Here is a 13651-nt window from a genome sequence, read left to right on the forward strand (position 1 = left end):
AAAGTCATGCTAGGCTATCTGTGTTTCAGAGTTAGGAAGTATGAAAGACCTCCTCTGAGATCCTATAAGTGTTAGAGGTTTGGGCATATAGCAGCAAATATGTAGAGGTAAACGCAGATGTGGAAATCGTAGTGAAGATCACGACAAAAGCGTGTAAAACTCAGACTAAATGCTGTAATTCTGGGGGAAACCATGTGGCTGCATTTAAAGGGTGTTAGTTTCATGAAAGTAAGAGATGAGAACAAGGTTTTATATGCAGTAGCAGTGAGAAGGATTGAGGGAGCAAGTGGTAGTGGTCAAGCTACAGGACTGGTGAAGCCACAACAAGAGTTCTGAAAAGTCCCAGATGATTATATAATGATCAAAAAGAAAGCATTTTTGGCCTTCTTTTCAGAAGCAGTGTAGAGAATTAAAGAGTTGGCAAAGAATAAATCAGATGTTGTAAGAGAAGTGATTGCATTAGCAGATACATTTCTCAAGATTAAGGATATTCAACCAGAGATGTATAGATTAATGCATGAAGGATTATCAGGGAGTTCAGAAGGTTTTTATCAGGCAGGGAACACATAGGGTAGCTGAGGAATATGTTTCAACTGAAGAAGAGATGGACTGTTAAGTATATATTGATCTGTATATACTTTTACTTTGTTTTATGTTCTGCAATGGAATGCTAGAAGTCTAGTAGCCAATGGGCAGGAATTCAAGAGATTTATTGATGCATTTGTTGAAAAACCTGATGTGATTTGTGTCCAGGAGTCATGGCTTAAACCTTGTTTAGATTTTGTTATACCAGTATATGAAAGTTTTAGAGCAGATCGAGTAAATAGGGTTGGAGGTGGATGTGTCACTTTTATTAAAAATGGTTTGCAATATAGTAAAGTAGAGATCATCAGCAATGAGATTGAATGTGTGGTTGTAATAGAATGGTCGGAGGTCAGGATTTCTAAAGTTAATTATTATAATTCAGGGTTGCAGTTAGAGGAAGAAATACTGGAAGGAATAATGGCTAAAGTTAAGGTGCCAGTGATTTGTACTGGGGATTTTATTGCACACAGTGGAATTTGGGGGAGTAGTACTCGAGATAGAAACGGTTCAGTCCTGGAGGATTTTATTGATAATCATGGACTGGTAGTGATGAATGATGGCAGGCCAACTTGATTTCAAACAAGTAGTGGTGAAACCTCATGCATTGACTTAACCTTTACTCCCCCTGAGCTTGCTATAGTGGAAGAATGGGATATAATGGATCGGTATACTATTGGAAGTGACCATGTTCAAATTTTAAGTAGGATTGAGAGAAGGCTAATTAAAGAACAGGGTTACAGGCCAAAGAAGTATAAATATTCAAAAGCAAGGTGGGATGAATTTAAAGAAAGGACTCAGGAAATGGTGCATAATGTGTCTAGAGGAGATTTGGATAGATGGAATAGTTCAATTTGTGACATATTAATAAAGGCTGCAGACGAGTTTATCCCAAAAGCTGAATCACCAAAAGAATGTCAGATTGTGCCCTGGTGGAATGAGGCGTGTATTATTGATGTTCGAGCTAGAAATAAAGTTTATCGAAGACTGAGGAAAAACCCAGTAGAAGAACAAGCAATTGTATATAAGAAATTAAGGGCAAAAGCTAAAAGAGTCATAAAAGAGACCGAGAGAGAGTTGGCGCAAATTTTGTAGTTCTTTAGGAATGGAAACAAATGTTAGGAAACTATGGTCATTAATACATAAAATGTCAGGAGTATATAAATCAACTAAAGTACCAGTTTTACAGATTGAGGGGCAAAAATCAGTTAATAGTAAGGATAAAGGAGAGATGTTGGTTAAAATATTTAAGCAAGTGCATAGTTCAAAGAATTTAAGTTCGGCTAGAAAAAAGAAAAGAAATGAGAAATTAAAGAATGAGAAATTTAAATGTAATAATGATAATACAAATGCAGGGAATGCTTTCTTTTCTATGGGAGAGCTTAATCAAGCTATCCAAAAGGGAAAAGATATGGCACCTGGAATAGACTGGATAGGTTATCAGATTCTTTGCAATTTAGATGATCCAGTATTAGACGAATTGTTGAAGCTAATAAATATTATATTTGAGTGTGGTATACTGCCAAGGGAATGGAAACATGCAAAAATTATGCCGATATTGAAGCCTGGTAAAAATGCAGGAGAACCCAGCTCTTACCACCCAATTGCTCTTACGTCAGTGCTATGTAAAACGATGGAACGAATGTTTACTGATAGATTAGTATATATTTTGGAGAAACAGGAGTACTTTACTACTTATCAAAGTGGTTTTAGAATTGGTAGATCCACAATGGATTCTGTCTTACTATTGGATTTAGATATTAAAAGAGCTTTAGCTAATAAAAAATCAGTTTTGGGATTCTTTCTAGATATTGAAAAAGCATATGACATGGTATGGAAGGAGGGGCTGGTGATTAAGATGTATGATGCAGGCAACTTTATGCCAGTGTTAAATTGGATAAATAATTTTATGAGGGATCGTACTATCCAAGTAAAAGTCGGCAGACTACTTTCTAGTGAGGAAAAGGTGGTGGTTGTGAAATGGAAGGGTAGTGTTATTGTAATAGTGTTATTTTTTTTTATTGTGATTTTTATATTTTGTTTTTTTGAATTGGGAGTTGGTTTTTGTTTGTTTTTTTTTGATGGTGATGTGTGGGTATGGGGGTGAGTTGTGTTTTGTAAATATAAGCAGGTACAGCAGGCAATTAATACAGTAGAGACTTGGGCAGAGGAATGGGGGTTTAAAGTATCAGTCTGAAAATCTAAATATGTAGTATTTGGTTTTAAAAGGGAAAAGCCAGAACAGGGATTAAAGATATATAATACACCCACTGAAAGGGTTAAAGCATTTAAATTCTTTGGAGTTTGGTTTGAGGAAACAATGTCATGGAGGGTATATATGAAAGTGAAAGTCGTCACATTTGCCAATTAAGGTAACCCATGCTCGGAATTGGTGCTCCGCATCTAGTAGTGAGTAGTGAACACACACACTCAGAGCAGTGGGCAGTTATATCGAGCGCCCCGGGAACAACTGTGGGTTCAGTGCCTTGCTCAAGGGCAATTCAGCCATGGGTATTGAGAGTGGAAGAGAGAACTATTAATTCACTCCCCCCCCTTAAGAATTGGTTATGAAAGGCTACACAATATGACCAGCAGCGTGTTGGTCTCCAGTCCCACCATGGTTCTGTCACGACACGCACACAAATAGGTAGATCCAAAAGCAGTGTTTATTTTGGGTAATCCAGAATCATAATCCAGCCAGGCAAAGGTCAAAATCCAGGTAAGCAATCCAAAACAAGAACCACGAACAATCAGCGAGGGGACACAAAAACCAGAGTGACGTAAACTAACTAAGGACTCCAAAACAATGACAGAACAAACCGGGTATTTATAGACAGGTGCAAACAATGTAAGTGGGAACAGCTGTATACAATGAACAGTGATGAGTACAGACAAGGCTTGTGGGAAATGTAGTTCCTAAAGTGGGGTGACGATATGGGGAAGTGAGACCTCTAGCGGACACCCAGGGATACACAAACCAGACACTGTGACACTACCCCCCTCTAAGGAGCAGCTTCCAGATGCTCCTCTGAAGACCCAACAAAAAACAAAACAGAGTTCAGGAGGGAGGTGGAATGGTGGAGGCAGAACAGGGGGAGGGATGGAGGGCCAGGCCCGTGGAGGGGAACAGGGACAGGAAGTGATGGCTTAACAGGTAGCCAAGGTGGATCAGTCAGTTCAGGGAGCCAGGGTGGACCAGAAAGTTCAGGGAGCCAGGGTGGACCACAAAGTTCAGGTTGTGCAGACGGCCAGGGAGGAACCCGCCATTTGAGCGGCCAGGGCGGAACCTGCCATTCGGGAAGCCAGTGAGGAGCAGGCTGTGCAGATGGCTCAGGAGGAACCCGCCACTTGAGCGGCCAGAGCGGAACCTGCCATTCCGGAGGCCCTGCGGAGACGTGAAGGTGCTCTGGAAGGCCTGTGGAGGCATGAAGGTGCTCTGGACGGCCTGTGGATATGTGAAGGTGCTCTGGAAGTCCTGTGGAGACGTGAAGGTGCTCTGGACGTCCTGTGGAGACGTGAACCGCCTCGGCTTCAGGAACCGCCTCGGGCACCGCATCGGGCACCGCCTCGGCCTCGGGCACCGCATCGGGCACCGCCTCGGCCTCGGGCACCGCCTCGTGAACGGCCTCGGGAACGGCCTCGGGCACCGCCTAGGGAACGGCCTCGGGCAACGCCTAGGGAACGGCCTCGGGAACGGCCTCGGGAACCGCATCGGGAACGGCCTCGGGAACCGCCTCGGCCTCCGGAACCGCCTCGGCCTCCGGAACCGCCTCGGCCTCGTGTACTTCCCAGGCACGCCAAAAAGCCAAAACCTGAAAGGTGAAGACCGCCCTCCCGACCATGGCAGGACTGACAGCAGGCTGCTCGGGGACGGTCTCTGGGACGGCAGCGTGCTGCTCTGGGACGGCCTCTGGGACAGCAGCGGGCTGCTCGGGGACGGCCTCCGGGACGGCAGCGGGCTGCTCGGGGACGGCCTCCGGGACGGCTGCTCGGGGACGGCCTCCGGGACGGCAGCGGGCTGCTCGGGGATGGCCTCCGGGCTTTGAGGAACGGTAGACGTTTTACCTACTGTTTTTAGACGCCTGCCTCCTCCTCCTCCGCCCTCTATGATGGCGAGTCGGTGGCACCTTGTCTGGAGACTCAGGCATTGAGTCGGCTATCTTGTCTGGCGACACAGGTGTATATTCGGCCATCCTGTGCAGTGGCGCTGGACTGACGGTCATCTTGTACAGTGGTGCTGGACTGGTGGCCATCTTGTCTGGAGACACAAGCATAGATTCGGCCATCGTGTCTGGAGAGATGGGTATGGTTGGTGTATCCCATTGACTCCGATGGTCTAGGTATCTGATTAAGCCCCAAAAGTCCAGGATTTCAAGCCCCTTCATCTCCCATTGAGGTAAAGGGTCATCCAGGCAATCGTTAAAAAAGTTTTTCAGTGCTGCATCATTATAATCCAACCCAACTGCCATGGTCCAGAACAATTGCGCCAGGCCACCCACCTCACATCCCCTTTGACGAAGGGTGGTCAAATTCAAGAGTCTCCCCCTCCGCTCCTCCATGGTGGCTGGGGAACAGATACGAAATCCCACACCGCTGGATCTAGGCATGATGGAGTCCTTCTGTCACGACACACACACAAATAGGTAGATTCAAAAGCAGTGTTTATTTTGGGTAATCCAGAATCATAATCCAGCCAGGCAAAGGTCAAAATCCAGGTAAGCAATCCAAAACAAGAAACATGAACTAGATCGAAAAGGACACAAAAACCAGAGTGACGTAAACTAACTAAGGACTCCAAAACAATGACAGAACAAACAGGGTATTTATAGACAGGTACAAACAATGTAAGTGGGAACAGCTGTATACAATGAACAGTGATGAGTACAGACAAGGCTTGTGGGAAATGTAGTTCCTAAAGTGGGGTGACGATATGGGGAAGTGAGACCTCTAGCGGACACCCAGGGATACACAAACCAGACACTGTGACAGGTTCCTGCCAGAGCCTACAACAGAGCCTTGACTTTTCAGTGGTAGATCAAGTTAAGGAAGATAATGCTCATCTTGTAGCCATGGTGAACATTTAAAAGAAAATTGCTCAGGCTGTGTGCAGATATATAGACAAGGCTCTATGAATCCAATCAATGGAAAAGCAGCAATAGGGATAAGTATCCTTCAGTTATGTATTAAACAAGGATTTCGATTGCCTGATAACAGCAAGAGACAGACCGGAAGTCGACAGACCAGAAGTCATTCATTTCCAATGGAAAGTAGTGCAAGAGCTGAGTGGAGTTCTGATCATATGCGTAAATTTAGGATCCAATTTGAGCTTTGGGTGCGTTCAAATATTTGAACTTCTTTGGCTAGACCATATGCGACTGCCCGAACGGATGTGATGTATTATAATCAATACTATCGGCGCGAGGTCAGAATTACCAATATTTTGTTCACTTTAACATTGTTCTGTAAAATGGTGTTTTAGAATAATTATGGCAGAAATAATTATTTTATAATTATTAAATAATTATTGACATTGATTAGCCCCATAAAACCTACTATTTTTATTTTGGGGGTTTGATTTGTGATGATGCATTCATACATTAATTATATTCATTAAAATGATTAATTTTACCATGGTGAATATGCCGAGGTGAAAGTTCTGTGCGACTGCCACTAGAGGGAGAAATGCGACAGTCGTGTCCAAATGTACTGCCACTAGAAGGTGTAATTAGTTGGTGGTGTCCAGATAAAATAAAAGCTTGCTGGGTTTAAGTTTGAAAATGAAAAATTTAAATAATTCAAATTAAAAATAATAATTAAGGTTCAAATTAAAATAATAATAATAATAATTATCACACTGTATTAATTAGTTTATTATTTTATAAAAAAAATAGTGCAATAATATCATCACTATTATTAATTAATTTATTATCGTTATATTTGATGGGCCACAGCATGTGCCATGTGAGGACCAAACCAAATCTCTAGGTTTTCATAAGAGAATCAGGCTGAAAAACTGATGTGCTGCCCTGAATATAGGGCTGCACGATAAATTGCATGCAGGGGAATACATTTCGTCTAACAGTTGGGGGGAGCAATAAACAGTGCTTGTGTCTGTTGTAGACATTACTATTCGTCACAGTGTTGCCAAGTTCACGGTTTTCTCATGAAATTTGGCAACTTTATCACTGTTGCCGTGGGTTGAAGCGACCCCAGTAACGTATATTTTAGCCTCGGAATGCAATTTTTAACAAAGAACCCCCTCGAAACGTGATTAGTCTGGGCTAGTTTTGAGCAGAAATTAGGCGGATTTTGTTCTGAAAACCTGGCAGACCTTTCAATCAGTTAAGCAGGTAACATTATTATCACTAACATAGCAGACTCATCAGAAAATACATTGGCATAATCTCTATTACAGAGAAAATAATTACTTCATCCGATGTTTAAGTGAATAAAATAGGCTTGGCAGCCCTGGAGTTCCACAACTATTGTTGACTTTGTTCTCTCTCACCCAGGCGTGCAGATGGCACTAGGGACGGGGGGGGGACGCGGGCCAGATTCATAGTGACCCGATCGTCCCCCCTCACTGTCTCAATGAAAGGCGCATATTGTTAAATAGAGGATTAATCATTATTTCCTCCGCACGTACACTAGCCTAAGTAGTGGGCGAGTTCTGGCAACCCTGCCTTAAACGTGTACTTGACAATTTTTGAAACACACGCTTTTGACCGCCGTGTCTGACAAAGTCCAGCTTACACTTGTAGGCCAATCAGCAAGTAAGTGGGGCGTGTCTTTGGGTCCCTGATGGCGATAAGAAGAAGTGCTCAATTTGAGTGCACAGGACGCAAGTATTACATTACATTTATACATTAGTCAGTTTAGCAGACGCTTTGTATGCAACATTAGCATATGGTAGCAGAGCGACTGTAGATTGAGAAGAGATGGCAAATAAAAAAGCGGAAACTAGCAGAGAAACAAAACATAAAAAGAAGGGTTATAATCAGGCAAGAGGTAGGGGATCCACGAAAATATCGGGTCACTATCCCACGGTGGAGAGAAACTCTAAGGAGTAGAAGGGCGCAATCGTATTCTGAATTGTGCTTTGTTCTCATTTTGATAGGTGAGTAACGTTGATTTTGCTTTTGTTTGCACAAATCTTATCCTGTTGGTTTTGTTTAAATATTCTTGTGTGTCATCCTTCACTTTGTTTCTGCTATCGTCGTTCCAATGTCCTGCGTATGTACGTGTGGGGCTAAGATTTCAAAATGGGGCGAGGTAGCATGGTACCGAGAGAGCTCAACGTGGGCCCCCCCCCCCCTGCAACTCTTCAACAAAAACACAATTCACAATATAAATCACAACCAGCAATTAGGAAAACATCTTCATCATTTGACAGCACACACGTGCTGCAAATACTCCCGCAACACAACGAAATCAAAAAGAAGTTGCAAATGCTCACAACACAAACAATACAGAACAGCTTGCAAATATTCACAACAACTAAATTACCCTACTAAAAATTAACTTTTTTTTTTTCACGTATTGATTACATTTACATTTACATTTAATCATTACAACGCTTTTATATCCAAAGCACTTCCAAATGAGAACCGTAGAACATCAGAGCGAACGAGAAAACACAACGGTAATAACAGTGCGATGACCAGTCTCCGTTAGTCTAGTGACCGACACGTAGCCAGGGTTTTTTTTTTTTTTTTTTTTTGGAATATGATAGAAAAGAAAAAGAAAAAAAGGTAAGTACTCAGTATTTAGTTGGTTAAGTGCAGCTAAAAAGAAGGAGTCTTTAGAATGTTTTTTTGAAATGAGTAAAGACTCAGCTGTTTCGAATTGGAGAATCGGGAGGTCCATTCCACCACCAGCTGGGAGCATTTCCAGGTAAAAAGTCCGTGCGAGTGATTTTGAACCTCTTTGGATTGCAACCACAACACAAGGCGTACCGTTCCACCCCCGTTTTGCAAGAGCGCAACTTCGGAGGAGGGTGCATAAGATTGAACTAGTGAGTTTAGGTAGTTGGGCGCCGTGCCATTGGTTTCGTTTTGTGTATGCAAGCATCAAATACCTTGTCATTATGAAAAAGCGAGCCTCTGCTACTGGTAGCCATGACCTTATGAGGAGGTAGTAAAACATGGGATGTTTCGGCCCATTGTAAGACAACCCTCGCTGCTGCACATTCCTTGATCAGTTGTAGAGGCTTGATAGTACAGGCAAGGAGGCCCGCCAGGAGAGCTTGCACTAGTCCCCCCCAGTCTGGAGAGAACAAGAGCTTGGACAAGACGTTGTGGGGTGGATTGCTCTGACAGGAAGGGCTAAATCTTCCTAATGTTGAATACGGCAAATTTCTTTATTTGTTTGTGTTGCGAGTATTTACATTCTGATGTTTTGGCGTGTTTCTTTTTTTTATTTGCTTGTGTTGTGAGTATTTGTAGCGCGTGTTGTCAAATTGATGAAGATGTTTGTTTTTTTTTTTTATTTTGTTGTGATTATTTGTACGGGGTCCTATGAGGAGCTGGTAGCTGCCTCAATTGTGCCTGTAGCGGTAACCATAGTGATCATATACAGGTGCATCTCAAAAAATTTGAATGTCATGGAAAAGTTCTTTATTTTTTTGTAATTTAATTCAAAAAAGCAAACTTACTTATATTATAGATTTATTGCACACAAACTAAAATATTTCAAGTTTTTTGTTTTAATTCTGATGATTATGACTTACTGAATTTTTAAAAATAAAAATTTCAGTATCTCTCAAAAAATTGATATTTTCCTCAAGATCAATCACAAAAGATTACAAAACCGAATGATGTTCAAGAATCTCCAAAGCAGGTTTATTATGCACGTCATACCTTGGTTGGGGCTCCTTTTGCAATAAATTACTTGCCAATGCGGCGGGTCATGAAGGTGATCAGCCTTTGGCACTGCTGAGGCATTATGTGAAGCCCTTTCCCTTTTGAAGCGTCCTTCATCTCCTCTTAATGTGTTTGTCAGATGTTACTATCTTCCTCGTCACAATACCCCATAGTTCTTTCTCTGGAGGTTTAGGTCGGCGGTTGGTGGCTGTCCAATCAAGCACAGTAATTTATGGTCAGCAAACCACGGTTGGAAGTGTTTTTGGCACTGTGGGCAGGTGCTAAAGAAGTCCTGCTCTGCAAAATGCAATCAGCATCTCCATAAAAGAAATATCAGCAGATGGGAAGCACTCAGGAGTGCTCCAAAATCTCCTGCTAGATGGCTACATTGACTTTGGACTTGATATAAACCACAATGAACCCGACACCAGCAACTCAGCCTCAAATCATCACTGACTTCAGAACTTCACAACTGGAATTTTGGATTCTGTGCCTCTCCAGTGTGCCTCAGACTCAGGCAACTTGATTTCCAAATGATATGCTAAATTGCATTCATCTGAAAAAGAAGACTGGCAGACCATTGATCAACATCCAGTTTCTTTTTCTCCCTTATCCCTGGTTAAATGCTTCCTGATGTTTTTTTTTTTTCTGTTCAGGAGTGGCCTTTGGTTTCTAGAATGTGACAGCTGTAAGCCTCGCCTTTTCCTTGAAGACTCCGAGCTTGGCTGACTTTTGTGATGTGCTGACTCTGGCCTTTTAGGTCCACGTCCTTGGTGTAGCCTCTCCCAAGTTCTTGAATCGGTTTTCGACAATCTTCCCAAGGGCTGTGATCCCTCCATGTTGCTTGTGGCGACGCTTTTTCCTACCACAACTTGTCCTTCCATCAACTTTGAAATCTCTAGGAATAATATTTTGAATAACGCACTCTGTAACAGCCCCCTTTTCAGCAATGACCTTCTGTGGCTTACCCTCCTTGTAGAGGATGTTGATGATTGTCTTTTGGACAACTGTCAAGTCAGTAGTTTTTCCTATAATTGTGGTTGCATGTTCTAAACTTGCCCAGGAGGTACCCAGTATTTATACTCAAAATTAATCAAACTAATCAAGCTCAAAATTTAATATTCTAATTTTTTTGAGATACTGAATTTTTTAATTTTCCTAAGCTGTAAGTCATAACCATCAGAATTAAAACAAAAAAACTCTTGAAATTTTCAGTTTGTGTGCAATGAATCTAGAATATAATTAAGTTTGCTTTTTTGAATTAAATTACAAAAAATAAAGACCTTTTCTATAATCAATTTTTTTGAGATACACCTGTACTATCATCTATGACTGAGCTGGTGATTTTTCTGGACTGAAAAAATTTGACTGCTGGACAGCTTGGTCCCCCCCAGTTAAAAAATCCCATCTGCGCCCCTTGGTCCCCCCCAGTTAAAAAATCCCATCTGCGCCCCTGTGTGTGTGTGTGTTATGTTAAAGAGGAAAGCAGGCATTTGGACCAAAGCACTCTGAGGCAAGGGAGGGGAAACACATTTTTGCCCCATTTGAGTTTATTTTAATACACTATTATTTAATATTATATAAAACATTGTTATTTACAATACACAGCATGGTTTTTAAAGTGCATATTCCAGGTTAGAGACCCAGTGAGTTGATGTATAGAAAAATTATTTAGGAGCTAGATTTTCTTTAAACTATACTTTAAAATGCGCTATTAAGGCTTCTGGAGACGTTTTTGTGAGACAGTTTTACTTACGCATCTGAAAACCGCCAAAACCAGAAGTGGCGTAAAGAGAGGGAGTGCCGTCTATAGGAAAACAATGGATCGCAATGACAGTTCGGACACTGAGGAACTTTTAAGTGTTTATTCACACTTAAAACTTAACATGTTTATTCATGTTACAGATAAGAGCAGTCTAAACTCGGCTAGTCCTTCCAGCATTTGCCGCTGGCTCTGATGTCTCTTTAGTGGTTAAACAAAAAATATAATTCGTTTTGGGTAAATCTAACAGGTGATCTTCGGTCTTTATTCAATTTATCTATGTTTAAATTAAAATAATAAAGGCAATTGACATAATATTTTGTTTCATTGTAATGTAGGCTGTATACCTAAACTACATTTCTGTGGCCTCATCCCGTCCGCCGGAGATCACACTCCTGAGTCGAACTCGCAAAGTCCGAACTACGAAGGATGCAAGTCCAAAATTTGCGTACTTTGTATTGAGAAACGCGCGCAGACGTCACCAGACTATTTGCCAAATCTTCACAGTACTTTAGACTGCGGTGGAAATGAAGAAAGCAACAGTCTGGGGGGAAAATGTTCCTGGTACAATTGTTCCGGGTAATTTCAGTGGAAACGCGGCAATAGATCATGTATGGTTTCTCACTGTTTGCACATAATAACCACTCTCCTACATGGCTTCTTTATTTGTTTTTTAACGGCTTTTCAGTCCGATTGAGCCATCAATCCGATTACAAACTGATTATTTGGTTTGAGCCATCAATCCAATTACAAACTGATTATTTGGTAATATGTAAAAGTAGCCTTTGTAAAATTATTTTAATGCAAGGTTTTTATTAAAGTAGACCATTAAATAACATATATCAGCTTGGCGGAGTAAGAGAGAATGGAATACGTTCCTGAGGGTTCCTGATATTAATCTTTGAAGTTTGCCTAATTTGTGTGCGTTTATGCAAAATGTAAGTCTATATACTTCTTTGAGATATTTAATATAGTTATCCTGCCCATGTTTACCAGCTTTATTTTATGAAATTAGCGATGTTGTTTGTCTCCTCAGAGTTCTCCGAATTCACGCTGACATAGATTCCATAAATATAATAGATTATGCATATAAAGTTATTTATTTACTTTATTCCTATGTATCATCGGCTTTGGTGTAACATAACTCAGTTAATAAGTGTTTAGATATGATTTCATCTATTCTCCCGTTAATCTCAGATACGATGATTACTCAGCACTTTATAACAGAACGGAGAATTGCAAATCCACGTTATACATGTGATTGCGCCACTAAAGGGCAATTTAAAGTATTGCAGTAACTAAGAATTGTATAGATTGCTAAATTATCATGTATCTGTTGTATTATATTATTGTATATGTTATATTTGTGTATTCAGACCACACATTTTAAAACAGTTAAGTCGAAATTTCGAATCCTGTGCTGTGTTTTTAACTGACACCCTGCAGGTGCGAGCACAATCTCCTGATCAGACAATAGTTCAAACTTCCCTACAATCGTGGGTTCCTTTTCGAGCCGGATGTCGTGCTTTACCATAGCAGACGGATGTCAGAGCAAACTCCTTTAATAGTGTGCGCCCCACGACGCAGAACCCAGCCTCCAGCATATCTCCGGGAACTAAGTGAGGTACAATATCATATGCAACCAACTGATACAGCTATAACCAGCCCATGCAGTATCCACAAATGTACAAGTAGAGGAGCCTTGGGCCAAATAAAGCAGCTGCTGAGAGACAAGCCTAGAATAGTCACTCTCTGATCGTGTAGTGATTCTCTCCCTTTCAAAGTCTACAACCTTACATCACTGAAGCAGAGCTGGAGCCATGGGTAATCCTGATTCCTGTGTTGACAGACAGTGGTCTTACCACACCGCATCTAGGAAAGTGGGATTGCAGAGGAGGAGGAGGCATTTGCTGGGCAAGAGGGGAGTGAGTCTTCATTCATATCAGTTTGTATACAGGTTGGAGGGTCCAAGACCTGAAAAGGGAGAGCATATGCAGCTACTTGAAGCCTAGATGGTTATTAAAGAGCGGAAATACCCAAAGTTACCGAACCCTCCACAAAGATCATGCAGAATTTGAGGCTGCAGCAGCAGTCAGCCTACCAGCACCGCAACCGCAGCAAACCAGTGCCAATTCCAGGCCAGTCCCTCAGACACATTTATAGACATGAGGTACCAGCACCAAGCAGTGCCCTAACATCCCACACCTACTCACTCAGACCCCACGCACCAACTTAGGCAGGAGTTCATTTAAGCCAGGTGCAGACACATTATGCCTACAAAAAAAAAAAATGCTGAGCGATCTCGTGTGGCAGTGCTATGGATATTGGATATACGCCGTTTCTTTAATCAAAAACCATCAAAGTTGGCAGGAGAGTGCTGCAGCGATTTAACTTCAGGCGAAAGCCCTGGGGATCTTGGAGTTGAGAAATCCAACCAAGTAATCTT

General features: G+C 41.7%; 1 protein-coding gene across 1 annotated transcript in view; it reads right to left on the reverse strand.

Moving 5' to 3' along the window:
• LOC109103223 (NLR family CARD domain-containing protein 3-like) overlaps positions 1-13651 on the reverse strand; it is a 1793396-nt gene that overhangs the window by 1387093 nt on the left and 392652 nt on the right. The gene's annotated exons all lie outside the window — the stretch shown is intronic.

The sequence above is a fragment of the Cyprinus carpio genome, chromosome B22, assembly GCF_018340385.1.
Source record: "Cyprinus carpio isolate SPL01 chromosome B22, ASM1834038v1, whole genome shotgun sequence".
NCBI lineage: Eukaryota > Metazoa > Chordata > Actinopteri > Cypriniformes > Cyprinidae > Cyprinus > Cyprinus carpio.